This window comes from Dasypus novemcinctus, chromosome 24, assembly GCF_030445035.2.
Source record: "Dasypus novemcinctus isolate mDasNov1 chromosome 24, mDasNov1.1.hap2, whole genome shotgun sequence".
NCBI lineage: Eukaryota > Metazoa > Chordata > Mammalia > Cingulata > Dasypodidae > Dasypus > Dasypus novemcinctus.
In genome coordinates this window covers 56,490,299-56,514,430 of record NC_080696.1, presented here as the reverse complement: position 1 = coordinate 56,514,430, position 24,132 = coordinate 56,490,299, and the positions used below count along the sequence as shown (strand labels likewise).

Here is a 24,132-nt window from a genome sequence, read left to right as displayed (position 1 = left end):
ATCATGTAGGTTGTTGTGGCTAGCAAGTTTGTTCCTTTTTATTGCTGAATGACATTACATCATATGGCTATATCACAATTGGCTTATCAATCTACTTATTAATGAACATTTAAATTATTTCCAGTTTTGGTCTATTACAAATGAGTTGCTATGTACATTCATGTACACATCATTTCACTGATTTTTTCCTTTTTTCCTGTGTTCAGCATCACTGATAACACCTTTTATCTTTATTATTTCCTTCCTTCTGTTTGCTTTGGGTTTATTTTGCTCTTTCATTCGAAGTTCTTGAGGTGGGAGCTTGTACTATTGATTTGACACTTTTCCTTTTCTCTAATGTATGCATTTAGTGCTATAAATTTCCCTGTCAGCCTGCCAAAATTATGTCTCACAAATTTTGATATATTTTATTTTCAATTACATTCAGTTCTCTCTCTATGTATATTAATATATACGTATATATTTTATTTATCTTGAGAGTCCCTCTTTGACCCATGGACTATTTCAGGGAGTGTTGTTTAGTCCCCACATAGTTTCAGATCTTTCTGTTCTCTTTGGGTTATTGATTTCTAATGTGGTTCCATTGTGATCAAACACACCGATTGATTTCAATGCTTTCAAATTTGTTGAGTTTTGTTTAATGGCCCAGGATATGGTCTACCTTACTATGTTCCATGGGCACATGAAAAGAATGTGAATTCTGCTGATTTGGGATGGAGTACTCTGCAAATGTCTATTAGGTCCTGTTGTTTAATGGCATTGTTGAGTTCTTCTATATTCTTGCTGATTTTCTGTCTCATTGTCTTATCAATTGTTAATAGAGGGGTGTTGAAGTTTCCAATGATATTTGTGGATTTGTCTATTTCTCCTCTCAGTTCTATCAGTTTTTGCTCCACATTTGACAGCTCTATTGTTTGGTGAAAATGCAATTAAGATCACTATGTCTCTTTGATTGATCTACCTTTTTATCATTACATATTGTCCCTCTCTGTCTCTGGTAATTTTTTATGCGTGCATTAAAGTCTGCTTTATCTGATTATAGCCACTCCTGCTTTCTTTTGATTAATGTTTGGATGATATGTTTTTCACATCTTTTTCCTGCCTATAATGCCATATTCAAAGTAAATATCTTGAAGACAGCATATAAAAGGGTGATGTTTTTTAATCCACTCTGCTCTTCTCTGTCTTTCCATAGGTGTATTTAAACCATTTATATTTAATGAAATTATTAAGATATTAGGGTTTAACATTGGCAGCTTTTTTTTCCTTTGTTTTCTGTTTATTCTGTTTTTCAATTCTCTGGCTTCTTTTCCTGCCTTTCTGTGAATTATTTGAGCAAGTATAGAATTCCAATTTGACTTATTTATATTGGGTTATTTTTAGTGTGTCACTTTGTATAGCTTTTTAGGGCTACTCTAGGTATTACATTATATATACATAACTTATCATCACAGGCTACTGGTGCTATCATTTTACCAGTTCAAGTAAAGGGTAGAAAATATACATCCATTTATATTCCAGTTTTCATAATATAATTGTCTTAATATTTCTTCTACATACATTTAGAACCATATCAGAAAGTATTATAATTTTTCCTTCAACTGTCAAGCATAAGTTAGAAAACTCAAGAGAAAGGAAGTCAATTATAATTATCTATATTTTTGCTTCGGTCTATTTTCCCTCATCTTGATGTTCCTAGATTTCTTCTATTACAATTTCCTTTCTATTTAGAAAATCTCTTTTGGAATAGGTCTGGTGGTGACAAATTTTCATTGCTTCCCTTTATTTTCTTCTTTATATCTGAAGGATATCTTTGCTGGGTATAGGATTCTGAGTTGACAGTTACTTTCTTTCAGCACTTGAAAAATTCATAGTATTTCCTTCTGGCCTCTGTGGATTCTGATGAGAAATCTGCTGTCTTTGAATTGTTTTTCCCCTATTGGTAAGGTATCATTTTTTCCTTGCTGCTTACAAGATGCTTTCTGTCTCTGGTTACCAAAATTTGACTGTGATGTTCCTTGGCATGGATTTCTTTGAGTTTTTCCTGTATGGAGTTCTTTCATTTTCTTGAATTTGCAAATCTGTGTTAAACTGAGACATTTTCAACCATTATTCTTCAGGTATTTTTTCACACTTGTCCTCTTTTTCCTCTCCTTCTGGGTCTCTGTTGGCATGAATGTTAGCTCTTTTATTATAGTCCCACAGGTCCCTGAGATTCTATTAATTTTCCATTTTATTTCTCTCAGTCATTCAGATTGGGTAATTCTATCTTTCAGGTAACTGATTCTTTCCTGTGCCCCTTCCATTCTGCTTTTGAACCTATTCATTGAGATTTTATTTCAGTTCTAAAATTTCCATTTGGCTCTATTTTATATCTTACATTTCTTTGCTGAAATGTTTTTTTCGTTCATTTCAGCATAATTTATTGTTGAAACATTTTTATGAAGGCTACCTTAAAATCTTTGTTAGATGTTCCAACATTTCTGTTGTCTTGGTGTGAGCATCTCTTCGTTGTGTTTTTTTATTCTATTTTAGATTTTTCTAATTTTTTGTCTGATGAGTGATTTTTAATTGAAACCTTAACATTTTGGGTATATTTGAGATTGTGGATCTTATTTAAACCTGCTGATTTGGCTAGTTTCTTCTGACAACATTCCAGCAGAGGAAATTGGGACAGCATCTTGTTATTGCCAAGTTGGGGTAGAAGTTCAAGTTTCCCATTCAGTGGAGGCCTGGGATTCCTCCTTCCTGTTGGGTGGGAGTGAGAGTTCCAGCTTCACCAGCCTCCACCGATACTAGTTCTACTTAGTGGGAGGGATAAGGAGAATAATGTGTACTCTTTCCAGAAACAGAAGTCCTCATTTTACATTTTAAAAGGGAAACTAATACATTTTAATGCCCTTTCTAAAAATTATGGATTTTAAAAAATCTAAATGGGTACTTATTCAAATATTATTTCAGTGCCCATCCATCTATAAATAGTAATAATAAAAATCTAACTGGTGAGTAGTAGGCTTTCCATAGTCAGTATAGTATTTGGTTATCTGTTTCAAAACCAAATTCTCACTCATCCTGACTTCCTTATTTGCATGTATAAAAAGCACATGTTTACATTTTGATGTAAATATGTACCATTATCTACTAGCACCTCTTAGAGAAAAATAGTTTACTTTGAGTTATCTTTTTCAGAATATGTAGCAAACATAGGTTAAAAAACCTATAGTTGAAGATATTTTTCTTGACTTTACTTCCACTCTGTTTTGCTAAAGTAAACAAAACAAAATACCACAGAAAATATTTTCTCTAATTTCTCCTTTGAAAACATGTTTTTCTTTTCTCTCTTTTTTTAAAGTTCATGAGCATGAGAAATCACTAAAGCCCTTTTTAAAATAGTAAAGCAAGTTTTTAAAACAGATCCATTTTTTGATGTTCTTCCATTTAGGAAATCATTTTATTTTAGCACATGGGGATTTTAACTGTGTGACATTCTAATTTATTGACATTGAAGGTGAGTAGCAGAAGTAACAATGACTCTAAAAGTTAGTCTTACGCTTAAGATATTTTGGTTTTCCCTCTTCCATGTCAGGCTCTTGCCTTGACTATGACCTTTTTTTTTCCATGGCATCTCAGAGAGTAAAAACACAGATCACAATCTAAGAACGTATGTTACAGTCTCAAAACATGGAAGGACAAAAAATGATGCTCTAGGATTATGACAGGAAATTTGGGACTGAAAATTGAAAATGTAAATGTAAAAGTAAAATTATAAAAATTACAATTTGAAACCTCAATTACTAGAAACCCAACTAAATAGAGTTACTTGATTAAATAGGAACTGCAAATTTCTCCTTCTCTTAAATCCTCACACACATATATACACACACTCATAAATTTATTATTTTTTTAAATTTCCAAGAGACATCCTAAGTCAATATATATTCACAGTCCATTAATCTCTCCTACTTTTCCTTCTCTCTCTCTTTCCCTTCACAGTCAATAATCAGACAGTACCCTTAATGATATCTATGTGTGGGACAAAGTCATCATACATGATCACATCATCTTCTATATTCTGTCTTTTCCAAGGCTGGAAGGAAAGATGACTCACAAGAGTGGAATCAAATTGACCACCCTCTTGCAAGGAACTTTCTCTAACTCTCCATCTCTACTGTCTGGGTTAGATGCCCCACTATGTTCAGCAAAGCCTGTTGTACATGTCTTCATCATAGAATTTATTACTTGGGCTACTTGAGGACAGGAGGAAATATCTAACTTGATTTGATATTCCTAATATCTAGTGCAGTACCCGACATATTTTTAGCACGTAGAGTTTGAAAGGAAGAAACAATGAATGAATGAATCTTCTATCAACAGACCTTTTTGGGAAAATAAATAAATAAATACAAAACAATGCAATTCGATACAGTGATAACATATGAGCAAAGTGAAGACTGGCAGGCAAATGGGAGTTGTCATGTTTTACCAAATAAATGTTTATTGCAGCACTGTTTATGATACTGAAAAGTTGGAAAAAACCTATTCCATCAACTTGGGAATGGATAAATACAATGTAGGATATTCAGTAGTTTAAAAAGAATGAGGGGGATCAATATGTATCAACATGGGGAACCTAAGAAACATGACTGAAGGAAAAAAGCAAGTTGTAGAATAGTATGTACACTGTGATGCTTTTATATAAAATTAAGAAGGAACACCAAACAATTTTATGTATTTTGTATAAGAATAACAAAACAATTACATATGTTCTCTAAGGGAATAGTACAACAATGCAATTTGTTTTAAAAATGGTCAGAAGGCCATATTCCAAGCTCATAACAGTGGTTTCCTTTGGGGACAGAGGATTAGATGAGGATGAGGTCAAAGGAGACTTTAGCACAATTTGTACTGTTCATTTTCTTTAGAAGGAGAGAACTTTATTTGCATGTATTATTTGCATAATTAAAATTTTTTCACCAATGCACTAAAATTGGTACATTCTTAGACTTGAAACTTTTGCAAATTGTGACCCCAGAGCTCTAGAATACCTCAGTTGGGTTTATGGTTTTTTTTTGCTTTTTCTTTTTTTTGTTTTTTGCTTTCTCCTTCTTCATTAAAAGCTGAGAAAAACATTTGTGAAGGATATTGCTTAGGCCAATCTTTCTCATTTTGGAACCATCTCATTGTTTGTCAACTGGCAGCTTTGACATTCTCTCTCACTTCCCACGGTCTGGCAGCCGAGAAGGAATCTGGAGCCAATTCAATTCTTCCCCTCTGAAGAAACAGCTTAGCAGTCTGCACAGTGTTTGGAGAGAACTAGTAAAATGTGCATCCCCCCCGCCCACCCCCCCCCCCAGGGCCTTTATTCCAAATGCCCAGGCGTGTGTGTGTAGATGGGGAAAATCTGTCTCATGGCAGAAATGTGCAATCAGCATCCTCATTAAGAAGAACGCATTTTCTGATAGGGCCTGGTGTTTGTAGGAAGGGCTTGACAGCATAGTAGTGAGCTTCCGGAACCTTCCCCTTAACCCAGAAAGTTTGTAATTAAAAACTGACAACTTGGACACAAATATTTCTAGTAACGACACAAGTATTAATTGAGTACCATATATCTTTACAACTCAGTGAAGTAAGTATTAATATTATCATACCCATTTTACAGATGAGAAAACCAAGGTTATATGTATTGCAGAAAGTCACTTACCTAGCATGTGGCAGAACCAAGATTTCAACTGTGTGCTCTGGCTCCAAGGAGACCCAGTGCCTTTTAACTAAATTTCTATGCTGCCCCATGTCAGAATCTCTCCTACCTGTGCTTAAAGCATACATAAGACTCTCAGTAAACACCCCTAGAATGAATTAATGAATATTTCACATCTGAAAGACACTTGATTAAACAACACAGTGCAAAAACAAGGGCATAATTAACCACCCTAGGTATAATGACAGTGCGTAGCATGACCTCTTCTAGAAACAAGCCATACAATTTGGAGTCATAAAGACACAGATACAATCCTTGACTACTCCACTGGCTAGCTTGGATAAGCTTCTAAGTCTTTCTAAGCCTCAATTTCCCTATCTGTCAAAGAGATGTAGTGTGGTAGGCAGGATTCTAGGATGTCTCTTTGGATTCCTGACCCCTGAACCTGTAAATATGATGGGCTATCATCATTCCCACGTTTGGGTTACTAATCAGTTGACTTTGAGTTAATCAAAAGGGAGATTGACCTGGGTGGGCCTGGCCTAATCTGCGGAGCTTTAGAAAGAAGGTGACGCATCAGAGAGATATGCTCCTGGCCTGGAAGAAAGAAAACACCATGTTGTGAAGGGCCTCTGGGGCCACATGGCAAGCGACTCAGGTGTCACTGGGAGCTGAGGGCAGCCCCTAATTGACTGCCAGCAAGAAAAGGGAGCTATCAGTCATACAGCCTCACGAAAGTGAATTCTGAAAACTGGTGAGCTTGGAAGGGGACCAGGAGCCTCAGATGAGAATCACAGCCTCGGCTAACACCTGGGTTTCAGCCTGGTAAGACGCTGAGTGGAGGACCCAGCTAATCTGTACCTAGACCCCAACCCGTGGAAGTGGTGAGATAATAAAGCTGTGCTGTTTTAAGCTGCTAAATTTACAGGGGTTGGTTTTTCCTCAGTAGAAAGCTAACACGGACAGTGAGACTCTTGCCATATACTGACCTAAAAATGAAATAAAAGAGCATAGGCAAATTACCTAGTACATGTGGAATCCCCGTAAATGTTGGTCTCCTTCCACCCCATGAAATGTAAAGCTGCCGTCTTACTGCTCCGAAAGCAAATGCGATGGCCAGAGAGTTCCAACATCCATTTTCAATCATGAGGACAAGAGGCACCACACTATATATCCTGAGTGGAACGCTGGAGGCACCCTGGGACCCTAGACACCATAGGAAAAACACACTAGCCTGGACTTGGATCCTTGAGAAATAATGCTCATGACGGAGGCACTCTTGGCCTCTCTCTGTTATTCCCAGCCCAACCCAACAGGTCCTCATCCTTGAGGGATATTGCCCAATGAGTTGACTCACAATCAGGCTCTCATCAGCAAAATAAAATTGACCATGCCAACTCTACGTGTGGGGGCAGGAAACCCTGGACTAGAGCAGAGAGATCCAAGCGACAAAAAGAGGGGCTGGAGAAGAGCGGCGAGCCTTTATCTCCTATTGGGAAAGGTGGGAGTAAATAATGAGAGAGGAGGAGAAGACAGGCACATGGCATTCCTCCATGCAGATGGGTCCTCGGGGCCTCCAGACTGTTTAAGCACCACCCTCCATCCACAGCAGCATTAGCTGCTCGATCGGAGGAGCAGGAGGGTCAGCGAGGGATGATCAGATTCTCGCGCTGAGCTCATTTCAAGGCTTAAGCGGCAGGCCCCTTTTTTTTCGGGAGAGAATTCCTATTTTATCATTAAAACTGCTGATCATAACCCTGCTAATATATGAATATTGCTCACACACACAGAAAAGGAGCTAATGCGATCAAACGCAACACTAATATTAAATTACTGTAACTCATTTACCTCGCGGCACGTTATTATTTCTTCCCCTCCCCTTTGCGGGAGCTTGTACATGCACACAAAATCTATAAACTCTGCCCAGGAATACAAAAGCCTTCTCTAGGATGTTGATAAGAAGCAGGACAGTCACTCTCTCCTGACATATTTGTTCTTTAAAAACAAATCAATGGCACGGGGATTTGGCACCTGAATGCAGAACAACGGCTTGATGAGGCAAAGATTGTCTTCATTAAGGACATTAATATTCATTGGGAGTCGGAAATCTGACACAAGAGAGGACTCACTAACCTTTTCTCATATTAGATTTTTACTTCTTAACACAATTACAGTCCGGCAATGACTTAATTAATGCTGCTTTCCGTCAGCCGCCTTTAAAGAGCTGTCAATTTGGTCCTGCAGAGGCTGTCAAAAAAACAGAAAGATAGTCATCTCGGTGAAAAAGACACAGGAAGAAATTCAAACACTTAATAAGATTCAAAGTGCTAAGCAAAGTCACACATCACCCGGGATTAAGGAGAATTTTTGTCTTTTCTTTCCATCCTGTTTAAGAGAATCCTGGCAATGGCGTGATTGGGATCGACTCTTGCATGGGTTGGTGACGATCTAGGGGTGGAACGAAAGAACTTCCCTAACTTGAAAATGTGGTGAAGCAATGACCTCTAACCTAGGATGCCCTGGGTGGTCTGCAATTAATACCTTCGCAGAACGTCAAATTGGAAAGGACTTGAGAAGGCTGACTGTCCAAACACCTCCCTTTATTCATGAGAAAATTAGTCATTTCTTTGATCCCAATGTTACAGACTTAAGCTCTACAAGTCAAATTTTAGCCTACAGGGTTTTCTTTGTTTGTTTGTTTTTTTCTTAGCATGCATGCTAAGGAAAAATAATGATTTCAATTACTAAAATAATTAAAGTAGTCACTGAGATAAAATTTCAGGTCACAGGCTTTGCTTAAAGATTTAGAGTGATGAGCAACCCTGTATCAGTGTTTCTTCGTGGCTGGAACCTGCAGAATCTGAGGACTGGGACCCTCGCTGGTATCACCATGATTCCCACCTTGCTTTTGGCCTTGTTCCTTCCCTATAGCAAGATGCCGTTGACTCTCATGCTTTACCCAACTTGGCTTTGGCCTTTCTCCAAACACAACCCTAGACCTTCCCAGATGTCAAAACCCGTGTTAAAACCCCGAGGTTATCAGTTTGAACAAACTAGACTGTTTCAGAGGCTATCGTCCTCTTGCTATGTCTTGCCTACAACGGTGTACTCTTGCCATGTGGTTGGAATGTTCCTTCCAGCCTTCAAGCCTACCTCAGGGTCTCACAGCTTTGGCACAATTGGAATATGGGGGTAGATAATTCTCTGGGAATTTTTTTTTTTTTTTGGCGGGGCGGGGGGGGAGTGGGAGGATGTCCAATGCATATTAGGGTGTCTGGCTGGATCCCTGGCTTTGACCCCCTAGATGGCAGTTGTAACCTCCTATATGCCCCTAAAATGTGTCAAGACATTGCCAAGAGTCCCCACCAAGGGTAAAATCACCCCAGGCTGAGAACCACTGGCCTAACTGGTCTCCTCTCTGTCTTCAGGTCTCAGCTACAAGGTTCATCCTCGGAGATGCCTGTCCCGGTCTCTCTAACTCACTTCTTCCTTATTGTTCTCTCCCTGGGCACTCTGCATGTCTGCCATAGCATTTCATACACTCTCTAAGTTGTAGGTTTTTTCCTTTTTCTTAAATTTGTTTAATGTCTGGATTACAAGCACCATGAGAGTAGGGGCTACTGCAAATATTATTTGAATAAATGAGTCGGCATTTCACTATCCACTGCACTGTCAATGGAAAGCCCTGAGCTTTCCAAAATCTAGTGTTCTGGACAATTGTGGTGGAAGAAAGCTACAATAAAACTCCTTTTTCCCAGGTAAGCTAACAGTACTTTGGTCACACAGACTTGAAGTGCAATCTGTATGGGCTCAAAGGTTCCAAAGATTGAGTGCCATTCACTCTAAGCCTTGGCTTTTGGTTTGGAAATTATGAATGGTCATGTAAACGAAGGCCAGTGAGGTAGTGCCTTTATTTATTTTTCTGCCTGAGAAGCTGCTAGCTGTACCTCTAATAAAGACACAGTGGGCAACTCACAGGAGATTTCCTTTGCTCTGAAAAGTGTTACTAGAGGGGTCTTACTTAGCCATGCAAAGAAAGTCTCAGAGGCACTCATTTTCCCAGAGGGAAGGACGCTGCAGGCCTGTGGGGTTGTCCCTCCCAGTTCCCTTTGCCATCAGAGCTGCTTACTGGAGAAGAGGTGGTAAATTTACATAGGGGTCAAGGAGCCTGGTACAAAGGAAAGGCCACTGAGATGCATTCTTTTGAGAATGCATTCTTTGTAGGCCCTTCTGATTGACTGATTCATTCTTTTTAGGCACTTGTGATTGACTAAGATATTCCTATCTAAGCTCTCTTGACAGGAAGGGACACATACAGGGTTCATCTAAAGAGAAGGGCTCATCCTGTGTGATAGTCCAGAATCAGCATCAGTCCCTCATGGTCTTTTGGAGAACCCTGCCCCTGCCATACCCTGTAACTAAGATTGGAGAGACCTCAGATCCTGCCATTCCAACACAGCTCAATGTTTTACAGTCCATCATTAAGCACACAAGTGAAACTAAAAGAGCTTAAAACATGGGATTCTAAGTTTAGGATATCACTCTGTTTGAAGCTAGGATCTTCAACAGCAAAAAAGTTTGCTTGCAGCAGTGGGCAAAGCCACATAGGCTGCATGGGACCATCTCTCAACAGCGACACCATGTGGAAGTAGCAGGAACAGCAGCAGCTGGAACCTGAGGTTCTCAGGTCCACCCCTTCTCGCTCCAACTAGCTTTAGAAAGCAAAAGTGAATCTAGGAAACGCATACAGCATCTGGGACTCAGGAACAACCTGTGTGAGCATGGTAGGCAGGGTAAGAGGTCAGAGAGGATCATAAGAAAGATACACTAAATGTTCTACTCATTTGTGTTTACAGAACCTAAAGTAATGCACTACAACTAATAAAAGAGGTGTGGCTCTTTTAATTCCTCAAGTTCTTGAGTTGCATTATAACAGCTATACTTTTAAGTGTCTACAAATTAATGTGTCTCTGAGGTCAAGGGGAATGGAATCTATTATAGGACCACCACTAAGGATAAATTAGATTATAAAGTTTCAGCATGGGATTTGTAAGAATTTATTGCATTTATTGTTAGTCTTTTCTCTATTTGGCATTGCACAGAGCTGTTCAACTCTTGGGCCTACCCCTAAGAGCTGTGCAGCCTTAAACGACTGACTTGACTTTCCTGAACCTCAGTTTCCTCACCTATAAAGCACTGATAATAATTTTTATTCAAGTTAGCATTTATTGAGAAATTATTATAAGCCAAACTAAGTGCTTTTCAGCCATTATTTCATGTAATCTTCTCAGAACTTCTCTGAGGTACAGACACTAATTTCCTGAGCAAAAACTGAGGCTTAGAGACATCAGCAAATTGTCCAGGATCATGCAGCTTGTAAGTTATGACATCAGAATGTAAACTCTGGCCACCTTCGAGCTTGTGGTCTAATCACTATTCTGCACTGCTGCTGTCATGGGGTTATGTAGTCATTAAATTAGAGATCAGGGATGTGAGCACTTAGCACAGTACATAGTACATAGTAAATGATCCACAAATTCTCCTGTTATTTGCACACAATAGTGCCCTGCTCCTAAAATTGCTTCCTTATTATTCCTTCTTCTCAATTTGAAATGTCTTTGTTCACTTGTTTCACCTTGACCAACATCTATATTCTTCTGTCTTAGGTCAAAACCTCCCTGCTAAGAACTTCATTTTACTCCCTTTATTTTCAAGAAGTCATTCCTGTCATTGCTTGAACTTTTGTTCTCTTACCCCTTCACATTTTACACAGCAAGTAAAATCCCCATACAGCCCTAACATAACATGGAAATTTCCATCGACATTGGAAGGAGGCCTGGGCATCCTCACTCCAACAAGGCCTCCTCGTGCCAGAACTTAGGTTTCTGTAGAACTGCACATAGTGAACTGGTTTTGTAAATAGATTGAAAGTTTATAGCAAAAGTCCATGGAAGTTGATATGGCTTGGAAATTTCTCCAGGGGGTCAAGTCATGTTTTATCATTATTAGAATCTGTAAATCAAAACAGTTGTCTTTAAAACCATCATTGGAAGAGAGATACCTCGACTTTTCCACTGTGGTACCACCTAATCATTAGCAGGCCTGGAGTATCAACGTGGCAGGGTGGGCATGGGGCATTGATCATCCTCATTTTGCAAAACCTGAACTCAGGGACACTTCATTCTAGGTGGCCCAGCAGATGCTCAGAGGTGACCCACATGTATCATTGAATGAATTCACTTATATCTGAGGGCTTGGTGTCTTTTGGGAGTCACACCTGTCATGGGGAAGACTGAGAACACCTTTCAAAGAAAACCTAATTTACTTAAAGAAAAGTGTGTGCGCCCCTTCAACAATCTTTTTGTGTACTATTCCACAGACAGGATGATGGAACAGACAATTTCAAGCCAAGGCACTTTCTAAGACACCTGTCTGCAGATAACTGATCATGAAATACAAGTGTCTCAAACACCCAGGAAGAGGGATTACGGATGCTTGTACTGTGATAGGCTGGGGCAGAGATGGATGTCAGCATACCTGTTTTAGGCAAATTCTCTTCCCAGGTCTGAGAAAGAGAGTTATCCCCATCCTGGACTCCTCTTGCCTTCCCCAACATTGAACATAAATCATGTGTCAGGGAAATGGGAAGAATCATTCTCATTCTACAAAATGGGTTCAAGGAAATGTTTAAGAGAAATCTGTTGTGGATGGGGGATCATGCTTATAAAATATAAATATTGACAAGTTTTCTGCTTGTTTTAGAACTAGAGTAAACTTAAAATGCAGATCTTATTACTATTTTCATCATCGTAAACATTTGTTTGTGTTGATAAGTGTCTGTATAAGTTAATTCTAATAACAATATTTATTGAATGTTTATTATGTACTAGATAATACTGGTAGTAATTTCTTACCTTATTTTGTTTAATCCTGACAACAATCCAATGTGGAAGTAACTGCTATTGGCATTTTACGGTTAGGGAAACTGAGGCTAAGAGAAGGTAACATTGTTGCACAATATTACACAGCTAGTTAAAGAGAGGAAACTTTGGATGAGGCCCACTTCTCTCTTGACTTTAAGGTCCATATTCTTAAAATTTGTTATATAATTTCATCTCACATACAAAATACATGTGGACGTATGCCCAGATGTCTGTATTCACACCTCCAGATTCTTATACATGTTTGTAGACTGTACTTTGAGAGGTCTTGGATAATGCATGGATGCAGAAATGGTGGAATTTAATAATTGTGCACTGTAAGAATACTAAGAGTGGCTATCAATAAGTCTAAATTTAAATATAAACAAACTGAAACAAAACATGCTAATACAGTAACGACAATAAGCTGCATTTACCCTTCATCTCTCTAATAAACATCTTGGAATTATGAAATAGAGAAGGGCATTGGTGTTTGGGTGTGTGGAATCCTCATCTAAATGACTAATAAAACTTCCGTATGAGAAGGCACTGCATGGCAGGATGTATTGCACGTAGCTGCACCCTGTTGAGGATACTTTTCTGAAGCAGTTTTGGAGGTAGAGATAAAAATGAACTTTTCAGCATAAACTCTTGCTAACTCCTACATTCACTTTTAATGAACAGGTCAGATGTGGTTCTAAGCATGTCTGCATTTTTCTCTAGACCTCCTTTCTTCCCTTTGGCTGTGATGAGAGGGGAAGAGAGAATGCAATAGTTCATAAATATCTCTTGAAATATGAAACTGTCTAAAGCCTCAGTGGCCATTACTTATTTATTAAGTTCCCTATCCAAACTTCTCTCTATTGCATGGCTACCCTCTGAGCTCATACAATGGTTTTTCAATATGTCAAACACTACTATTCTCTTTCAGATTCCATCATCCTCTCTCCATCCTTTGCAATAACCTTTGCATCAACTCAAACTTCTGTTTCATGTTATAATTCAGTGCAATGTTCAATTTGCTGTTGAGTCTTCCACACCATCTGCCCTGGATAAATGGATAGACCTAGGAAATCATCTTCAGAACTTGCAAACATTCTCCAACCAAAATCCTTTCATCTAAAAAGATAGAACCCCAAGCATGCATCCGTTTAACAACACACTTATTTTAGTAAAAAGAAAGTTGAGTATAGGGTTCTTTTAAAAACATTTTTTTGAAATGCAAAAATATGAAGAAGGAAATTTACAAAGTATGACAATTGCTCTCACCTCAAAATAACAATTTAAAATATTCTTGTGTGTTCCTAAATGGCCCTTTTGTATTCATCTTTCACAGTCCAGATTGTACTCTATATAATATCATGAACCCCCCTCTTAACATTAAAGTTTAAGATTATCACATATCAATAAACATCTCTCCTCATCGTCACAAGAGAAGGAGCACAAAGAGGATGTATTTAATAAAGCATAAACAAAATAGCAAAAAATGAGAGGGTGAAATTCTACTCCAAAAACTTTCGGGTGTATTCTGTCTTGCTCACAGGTCAAATAACATTCTTCCTAGTCTCAGATGCAGTGCATTTGGTATATTCTGGATTGTCAGTATAGCTGAAGACTGTCCTACCTAGTCACACACACTCTACTCATTAAGAATCGACTGGAATATTTTGCCAGGCTATAAACTCCATGAGGGAAGGGATCTTATCTTCCTATTTCCTCCATGTGTCTGTGTCCAGCCACAGTGCCAGGCACATGAAAGAAGCTCAGAGGGCATATGGCCAAAAACTAAACGATTTGTGTCTTTTACCCACCTAATCCTCAGGTGAAAATTAGATGCCAATGAAATGGCATTGGCATTAAACTCAGAGAGCAGGAAAGACAAGGATATTTCATTTGGGTAGCAAACAGAACAAGAGGAAAAAGGGATTCCTTTCAAATGTAGCATAGTTATTTTGAAATGATTCCTCCTTTTTAGAGAAATAAATAGTTACAAATCCTTTTGTGAATTTCAGTATGTTTAATCTCTGAAAGATTGGACCTGGCCAGGGAGCCCTTATAAATATGTTAAGCATTCTCAGTTCCCTTCTGGGCTTTTCTAAGATTTTTCACATTGGGTTGATGATAATTAATCCCATCTCAGTAGCACACCTGAACACTTTGTTATTCCACAAAGGAGAAGACAACAAATAGCCTTATAAAAACAGAAAACAGAACTAGGTGACATCATTAACTGTTGGGCACGTCACTGAACTCTGTGTGAGATGCTTTATAATCCTTGGTGTGTGACAAAAGTTTTATGCCCAGGACTCCAGCTGTAGAAAGGACGGTAGCTCTTTCCAAGTTATTTTTACCGAAGATGCTTTATTTTCTTCTTCTTCAAAACAGGGATAAAAATAGTGCCTATCTCACAGAATCCTGGTGGTAATTAAACAAATTAATTGATTAAGGCACTTGAACATTGCCCAACACAAAGTTCCTCAAAATATAATTTTTTTTTTTAATTTGGCCCAATCTTGCCACTGAACAGTTATCCTTCTTTGTATGCATTTCATATCTCCCATTATAAAAGTTAAAATATTTTCATTGTAGAAAATTTGGGAAACACAGTTAACCACTGCTGTTTCTAACATCTTTGTATTTCAATAACGGTAGTGGTTTTAAAATGTCTACAAATCCTTTAACAGTCCTCCCTTCAGAAAATAGAGTCTAATTCTTCCCTCGAATGAGGTCAGACTTAGTGATTCACTTCTAACAAATAGGATGTTGCGGAAGTGATGGTATGTAACTTCAAGGCTAAGTCATAAAATATATTGCTTCTTCTGCCTTTCTCATTTGGATTGCTTGCTCTGAGGTAAGTCAGTCTCCATACTCTGAAGACACTCATGCAGCTTATAGAGAGGTCTCTGTGAAGAGGACCTGAGCCCTTCCACAAACAAACAACTAGAACCCACTTGCCCGCCATGGGAGTATGCCATCTTGGAAGGGGATCTTTCTAAGATGCAGCCCCATCCACCATCTTGATTGCACTCATGAGAGACCCTGAGGTGGAACCACTCAGCTATGCCACTTCCCAGTTCATTACCCACAAAAATTATGAGATAATAAAGGCTAATTTTTTTAAGCCACTCAGTTTTAGGGTATCACACATCTTCAGGTAACAAAAACCCTGTTTGTATATAGGTATGTGTAATTTCTAGAATTTCTGTTAGGTTCTATTTTTATCAATAAGACTTATCCTTTTTTCATAACTCCTTAAACGTTTACTATAAATTCTGTATGATGGCTTCACCACTTTGAATGTTTTAACATATTATTTAAAACCTCTTTTGGTTTGTTCTTTCTGTAGCTGTTGGGGAACAAATTCTGACATTTTTGCATGTTGACTCTCTCATGGTGGTTTACTTCCTTGTGTGGTTTGTAATTCCTGACGCTGAGCTCATCTGAAGCTGTTTTCTGGTGCGGGTTCCTTGTGTCTTGGATCATGGACACCACCTTGTGGGGTGGATTTATATGTGTCTCTGCAGGAATGTAATGTGTTTAACCAGTTCAGACCATTTTTATGTTAATTTTGGGTTTCCAGGCTCTCATATCTGGAGAATCTGTTCATGGGCTCCATGTCCATGCATGATACAGGCTAGGGATTTAGATTTCTCATGGTTGAATTTTTCCATTGATTATTCTGAGCAAATAAGTTTCCTTGAATTGGCCCTGGAAGTGGGGGAGCTTCTCAGTTTCTTTCACTACTTACTTGTTTCCAACTTGAGGTATGATGCTTAATTCCAACTCCCTGCCCACTATGCATCTTCCATCCCCACATTGCCATTAAAACTCCAGGCTTTGAGTCTTTTCAATGCCCCTATGGGGCACTCAGGTTCAGCTCCTCTTCACCTCTGTATCTGAATGAAACACTTTGCTTGAGGATGCTCCTAGGGATTTCCCCTTATTGCTTTCAAGCTTAACTATATATTTAAAATATATAACTTATCTGGCATCGCTGTGTTTGAAGTGGGATGGGCGAACTTTACATGTCAGCTAAACCTGCCCTATTAACCAAAAATCCTGCAAAATCTTCTTTCTGTGTAACACTTTTACATAATCACATTCACATAATCTCATTCATGTTGGTGACACACATTTTATAGGGTGCTTATTTCATTTAATATTATAATATAAAATCTTTCCAGACTAGTAGAACCCTTTGTAAAAAGAATTTAAATGGCTGTAAAATATCCCATCAGATGGGCATACCTAATTTATTTAATTTTCCCCCTTCGTTGGATGTTAAGTTTTCTACTATGCTACTGCTGAATAAATTCCTTTTGTCTTTTGTGTTCTTTGGGGAGGAGGGAGGTGTTCTGGTAAGTTTTTTAAAACAAATTTTTAGAACTGAGGGTGTGAGGAGGAGAAACGGCTTTGTGCAGGGTCATATGGAAAGTCACAGACAGACTCAGGATGCATTCAGAGCAGCTTGTCTCCTAACAGTCACATTCTGAGTCCTGTCATACCCTCTTCAGTTTTAAGGGGTCTGGAGACTGTCATTGCTACCACATTCTCCAGTAACCTCGGGCTGCTCAAGGAAACACTGGGAGAAGGTTCCTTTCAGCACTGGGCTTCACCTACAGTGCTGGTAACTAGGACTGGCCAGTCGGCACAGATGTCCAAGAACTTGGGTTCTTCATCGTGGCTGGCCTCCCAGTGCACAATGACAGGCAGGCACTGTACCTGAGGAGCTGCCAAGTATGCAGCTTCATAATATTTCTAAAGACTCAAGACCCACCCACCACCCTCACACACACAAACAATTTTATTCTCTGCTCTCTGAACAAACTTCTCAAATTTCACCTTGGTTTCCCCTTCCCTCTGGTGGTTACCATAAAACCGTGCCTAGCGAGTCTCTTCCACTTTATCAGTTTTGCTTCTCAAAATATGCTTACTGAGACAAGTTTATTTAATTCTATCAAATCACTATATTTTATCTAAATCAAATATAAAATATTCCCAAACATACTTGCCCACTTAGAGAACCTCTCCACAAGGTTTATTTTTCCATATACTATTTAACAGTTCTATTTGTTCTTTCATGCCCATTAATATCCATAATATAATATGCTTCCTGTTTTGTGAACACCTCAATACCAAAAATTCAGCCCAATACTCCTTAAAGTCACCCTGGATGGCCTGGAGGAGGAGGGGCAGTGCCTCATCATGAACAGTGGTTTGATGACCTAGCTCTTGTCCAAGGCATTTTGACAACACCACATTGCCTTTCTTCTGCTTTTTATAAAATGGATGCCTCAGACTAATCATAAATATTCTCATAACCTTCCAGATTTCTCCCAGAGGCCCACCTTAGTGGATGCCACACCACGTGAAGTGGGTCTCAAAAGAAGACAAAGAACAGGGGTGTTCCATTTTCATGGAGAGCAGCTGCTCATTTGCTGTAGTGAAGAGAGGCCTCTGGGTTAGAAGGGACGGAACTGCTCAGCCTTTAATGTTTTTGCAAAATTATCTTGTTGACAAGTGCAGCATTATAAATTTGAATCCATTAGCTAAAAGGATCCATAAATATTTGAATAATGGCCTTTTTAGAGTTTTACCAGTCTATCAAACTTGTCACATGTCCACTTTTTACATTCCTCCTACTGTTGGAAAGAAAAGGGCTGAACTAAATCTTATGGATGGTTTCTAGACATGAGTATTTTATCCTTCCTTTCAAAATGGAAATGCTTTGCCAAGCAGAAGTTGATTAACAAAACCATGCTAGTATCTAGTAGTAGAGGCAGAATGTGTACTGTCTACTAAAATTTGTTCTCCCCTTCCATGCAGTTAGCATCTGGCTAGCTAGGGCTCTATTTCCCAGCCTCTTATCAAGGTATGGCCAGATGGGTTCTGGCCTATGAAATATGAGCATAAATGACATGAATGCTGTCCAGATAGGGATTTTACAGAGCCAGCATGCCTTTCAACTGCTTCCTTCCCTTCTTTCTTGCTACAAACTGAGGACTCTGAGGTAGTGAGTGATGGAACCACCAGCTAGAAGGCAGCTGGGATCCCAAACCACTTTTCAGAGTAAAGCAAGCCACAAGCTACCCTTAAACACCAACACAGATTGGTCTGTTGCATATGTGAAAATCTACTTCTACCGTGTTAGGCAATGGGAATTTTAAAATTGTTTGCAGCAATTTTAGCAATACACTAGTGAATAAAGTGACCTATTTTAAGACCACAAGTTAAATAATAGCAAAACTATTTAATTTTAGTTCAAACTTTGGAATGCCAGATTTCTATGGGGCTTTTCTCAAAGGCAGTTTCCTAATTATGAAGCAGTGACTACTGAAAATGTTTCCCAAAAAGAGCAGAACACTACCACGACCTGAGTTGTTTATATTAGATGATGAATCTATTGAAGACTGTCCACATGAACAACTTGGTGATTAGCCAAAGCACAGGTATTTCATAAGTCCTTCTATTACCTGCTCATCTTATTTCTAGAGAATGTGGTACAGCTCTGAGATAACAACTCCAAATAAGAGTCTTCTGATATCTTCTCAGAGAATTCAGCCTCACACTGTCACGTTGGTGGTATTTGTGGAAGGTCTTTACATGCATTTCTTCGACATTTCTAGGTTTTCTTAAGTCTATCGGTAGGCTAAACGGTTTACGATAGAGCTTCATCCCATAATCCATCCTGAGCTATCTGCATCTTCAGGGCATAACATTTTAGGGTAACCCATTCTGTCTGTGGAATCATCTTAATGGTCAACATTTATTGAGCTTTTCTATGTGCCAAGTACTCTGCTAGATGTTCTATAAACACTATTCCTCCTAGTCCTCATAATAACCCTATAGGACTTATATCATTATCTCCATGAAACTGAGGTTTAGAGAGGTTAAACAACTTTCCCAAAGTTACATACCTGGTAAATGGTGAAACATGGATTTACGCTCTGATCTGTCTTGTTCCAAAGCCATGTGCTATGGCAATGTTATTGAGAACATTATGAACATACATAAGAAAAAGTGGTTTTATAACCCAGGATTTCTTAACCTTGGAATATTAACATTTGGAGTCAGATAATTCTTTGATGTAGGGAGTGCCCTGTGCACTGTAGGATATTTAGCAACATCGCTGGCCTCTGCACATGAGATGCCATAGCAACCCTGCTCTCCTACCACCACCCCCAAGTTGTGATGAATAAACATGTTTCCAGACACTGTCACATGTTCCTGTGAGGTACTATAATCCCTGGTTGAGAACCACTATTATAATCTAATATCACAAATAGATTTTCTTCCCCTAAGGAACTGATGCCCCTTCTTTCAGACAAAGAAAATTGTGTAAGCGATCATGTCGCCATTTTGCTATGGCTGCCAAGATGCTCAAAGCCAAACTTAAGATGCAACTATGGCAAGAAGACATTCTCACAGTCTTGAATAATTTGTGTTTATCATTTTCTAGTTCGTGATCTACTCTTTTTTCCATGTGGTCTTTACTTTTCAACTTGTTTTTTTTCCCCATTGTAGCATATTTTCCTCTAATTATTTCAAATATTTCATGGAAGATAGCAAAGTATAAATACAAAAAAATCTTTATACTGATTTTCTAATTGACTTTCTTAATTATATGATCAAAGCTTAATCTTTCTGGGAATGATAAATATTCCTGTTGCTTTTCAAAATCTTTTCAGTGATTCTAATATTAAAACAACAACAACAACAACAAAGTTGAATTAGGAAATTGAACTTCATTCAAATTTCCTGGCTCCCAGAATCATATTTTAAAAAGGGGTTCAGGCATAATAGCATACTAGAAAAAAAATCCAAGAAACCTTTGGAAATAGCTTTTTCCCCAAGTTTTCTAATAGCAAATTCTAAAATTGATCATTCTACTAAAATATTTTTATTACTATGGAAATAAGGAAGAGACTTTATGATAAAAGGTATACTTTGCTAAGATACTTTTCTAAGATTTGTCTATCATTCATGCTCTGAGCTGATGCCCAAAGATTGATTCAGCCAGTTGAGGGACTCCACATTTAGAATTCCACCACGTGTTTTCACAAATGAATTTTCCAGTCTGTTAATTACTGGGGAGATAAAAATTGGGTCCAGAACAAAGAGTGATTCTGAGGTTTATTTGGAAATTTGGGATTTCTGGTCCTGCTTTGACAGATTTAGAAGAAGAGGCAAAACATTTCCTGTAAATACCATCACTGGAATGGATTCTCACTTTCTCTTTCCCCCATCAAACAGAAATCTATATTGTGCCTTGAGTTGAGCCCCAGAGAAATTATCAATATTCACACATCTGGCACAAATCTGTTGGAAGGAAAAAAATATTATGCCATCTGTATTTCTTCATATCATAGCACAGCTCCAGTGTCTTGAGTCATTTTGTCATATAATCTTGTAAATATAAAGTTATACTACTTCTTGGCTTGTCTGAGGACACTGTTCGTCACAGGGGAGGAAGAGGAGATGATGTCACTGCCAGGAAAAAAAAAATACAACACTCGCCTTTCCCAATCCCCCAGCTTCCCTGGCGTGTGGAGGAGCCAAATTTCATCAAGTTTGGCACAGTTGTAGGAATTAACATGACTGAAATGTATGCCAGATTTCAAAACAATTTCTAACAGTTTCTGTGAGACCGTGTAAGCAACTGAAAATTGACATGTTGTGTTGTGCCCGAGTCAGCCAACTGCTGTCACTGCATAATTAGATTTTCCTGCATGAGAGAAAAAGAGTTTCCTTCAAAAAATTATGAAATAAGGCAGAATCTAATATAAAGTATAAGTGGGTCTTTTACTTGCAAAGTGGTAGCCTTGTGCCACAGAATGACTTGGGACGCACACACATGTACGCAGGAGAAGGCACTGGCCCTGACTTTCTGGGCTTCACATGCGGGGAAGTGCTCTACGCAAAGGGAAGAGGTTTACAGCACAGGCCAGATGGAGCCAGGCCCATTTGGCTGCCTGAGGAATGGCTGAAACCCAGACCAAGAGCAAATTTGGAGCTAATGAATGTGCGGACACTTCCTTCCGATACGGGGTAATAAATGAGGCAGAGTACTCCGCGTGAACTCCTCCATCCCAATATTTCTTCTCCCTTTCTTCATAATAATTGCATTTTTTAGTTTGGCACAGGGCTGCCTAGCTAAAGACTACATTTCCCAGGCTCCCTAGCACCTCTTCCAAAGGAGATGAGAAGAATGAAAGTTTTCCAAATTCCAGGTTAGGCCCTTAACCGGGAAGAAGGGTTGCCTCCTCTTCTCCCTTCCTCTTGTCCCCAGGACAAGAATGTGGGCATGGTCATAGGTCATCTTTGACTAGGGGAATGACAGCTAGAAGGGGAAGAGCAATAAGAAAGAAGGAGCTGGGTCCTTGATACCTTTGAACTGCCATATCGACCTTGACTGACCTTCTGGATGGTTCTGTGAGAGTTGCTATTTTGCTTAAGCAATAGTTATTTGAGATCTTTTATAACAACAGCCTAGACTGTATCCCAGTTAATAGCATATATTTGGAAATGACCTTAAAAGTTCATCATATCTAGGTCCTTGTAGGCAGGAGAGTGAATTCACCCAAGGGCAGATGTATCTTTGCTTCCTAATCATTTCCTGCAAGATAGATGCTTTTTCCCAAATAATTTTCTCTTACCAATAGACAAAACATGACTCAAAATAGTCATTCATTCACTCTTTTATGATCAAGTGATTAAAATTATTATTACCCAATAATAATTTGTGGCTTAGATGGTCTAGGTAAAGTAACAAGTCAAATCACATAGCTAATAACTTCGGGTTTTTCATATCATATGCCCAAGTGGAATGAGTTCTTAGCATACAGAAAGGCATTCAAAGAATATTTTTTAATGACTAAAGCATTAAATAAAGCAATAGAGCCAAGACTAGAACTCAGGTCTAATGACTTCAAAGCCAGTGACTTTGGAATCTACATTCTCTTTGCTCCCCAGCTATGTCTTAAAGTAGATTTGAGTTGAATTGATAAGTAAAAGTTTCAACATATTTGTATATATAAAAAAATTAAAGTTTATGTCAAGATTTTTTTTCTGCAGCCAATAATAGAAAGCTATCTCTCAAGTGTGCTTAATTATTAACAGACCCTTATTGGTTTATGTAACTGAAGTGTCCAAGGCAGAACTAGTTTTATTCCTGACTTGATCAAGTAATAACCCCTGAACACGATCCTTACTATCTCTTAGTTCAGCTCTTCTCCAAGTGGGCTTTCCTCCCAGATTCCACATGCTATCAAAATGGCTACCAACCACTCGAGGCCTGTATCTCATCCTGGTCAGTTCCTGTGAGGATAGAAAGGAGTAATACATTTATTGGCCTGTTTGGTTAATGGATCTGTTTATCAACTAATTGTCTAGGTGTTGGTCATCCCCTTAAACCTCAACCAGACAACAGTTTCCAAGTATGGAAAGGTGGTTCTTAAGAGGCAAAATAGAGTATTGTTCCCAAATCAACTGGTAATGGACCTTAGATAGGCAACAACAACAAATATTCACTTCAAGCCTCTTTATTTACTCAAAGCTCCCCATTCATAGGAATCTAAACTTGTTTTCTACCCCTTTCTCCATCTTTGTCCTGAACTTTTATTTCTCAATAGTATCCCTTGTGCATCCCGAAACTCATACACATATGTATTAGTCAGCCAAAGGAGTACTGATGCAAAATACCAGAAATTTTTTGGCTTTTATAAAGGGTATTTATTTGGGGTAAAAGCTTACAGTTACCAGGCCATGAAGAGTCAAACCCAAGGTACCATAAGAGGTACTTCCTCACCCAAAGACTGTTGTCACGTGTTGAAGCAAGATGGCATGCAATGTCTGCTACAGTTCAGCCTTCCTTGCTCTCTTAAGGCTCTGTTGGTCACATTTCTTCCAATTTCAGCTCTAGGCTGGAGGGCTCAATACTTTCCCGGTTCTAGTGCTCTGTTCTCTTCATGAGGTTAGCTGTAAACTATTAGGCAAATGGCTCATCTCTCTCCAGTGCCCCAGGATCAAGTTCTCACCTCTGCTGTGTCTATGGAGCTCTCTCTATTCCTATGTATCTGCTCCTGTCTTCTTGATTGAGTGTCCATTTATACAGCCCCCCAAGGGGGCAGATATTCAACCCTGCATGCCCTAACGACATGGTTGAATCAAAGCCCTAATCCTGATTTAACCAAGTAAATGTAAAGCCTTTGAATTTAAATTAATCAGAGGATATCATGCCCAGAGGAAGAGATCAGTTTACAAGCATAATGAATATCTCTTTTTGGAATTCATAAATAGTATAAAGCTGCCTCAGCATATAACACAGGCAGTATACATACACACACACTCATATACACACACCACTCATTCTTCTATACAATGTTGTTCTAATTTCCCTAAGTACCACTCATCTTCTAATGACTGCACTTCCAATGGGCAATACTACACCATGGTGCTGGATTCAGAATACCAGGATTTGTAGCCCAGATGGGCCAAAACTTGGTTGTATAAACT

The 24,132-nt window shown here is 38.7% G+C and overlaps 1 long non-coding RNA gene across 4 annotated transcripts in view; it reads right to left on the bottom strand.

The window, feature by feature from the left end:
* The window catches only part of LOC101436575 (uncharacterized), a 131,516-nt gene that overhangs the window by 10,780 nt on the left and 96,604 nt on the right, over positions 1-24,132 (bottom strand). For 2 of the 4 annotated variants that reach the window (XR_011647373.1, XR_011647374.1), the window contains exon 4: positions 7,832-7,945. This is a non-coding gene — a long non-coding RNA (uncharacterized lncRNA). Of the gene's footprint in view, positions 1-6,743; positions 6,905-7,831; positions 7,946-22,829; positions 22,936-24,132 lie in introns of those variants that run through there. The other 2 variants (XR_011647375.1, XR_011647376.1) reach the window with 2 other exon arrangements.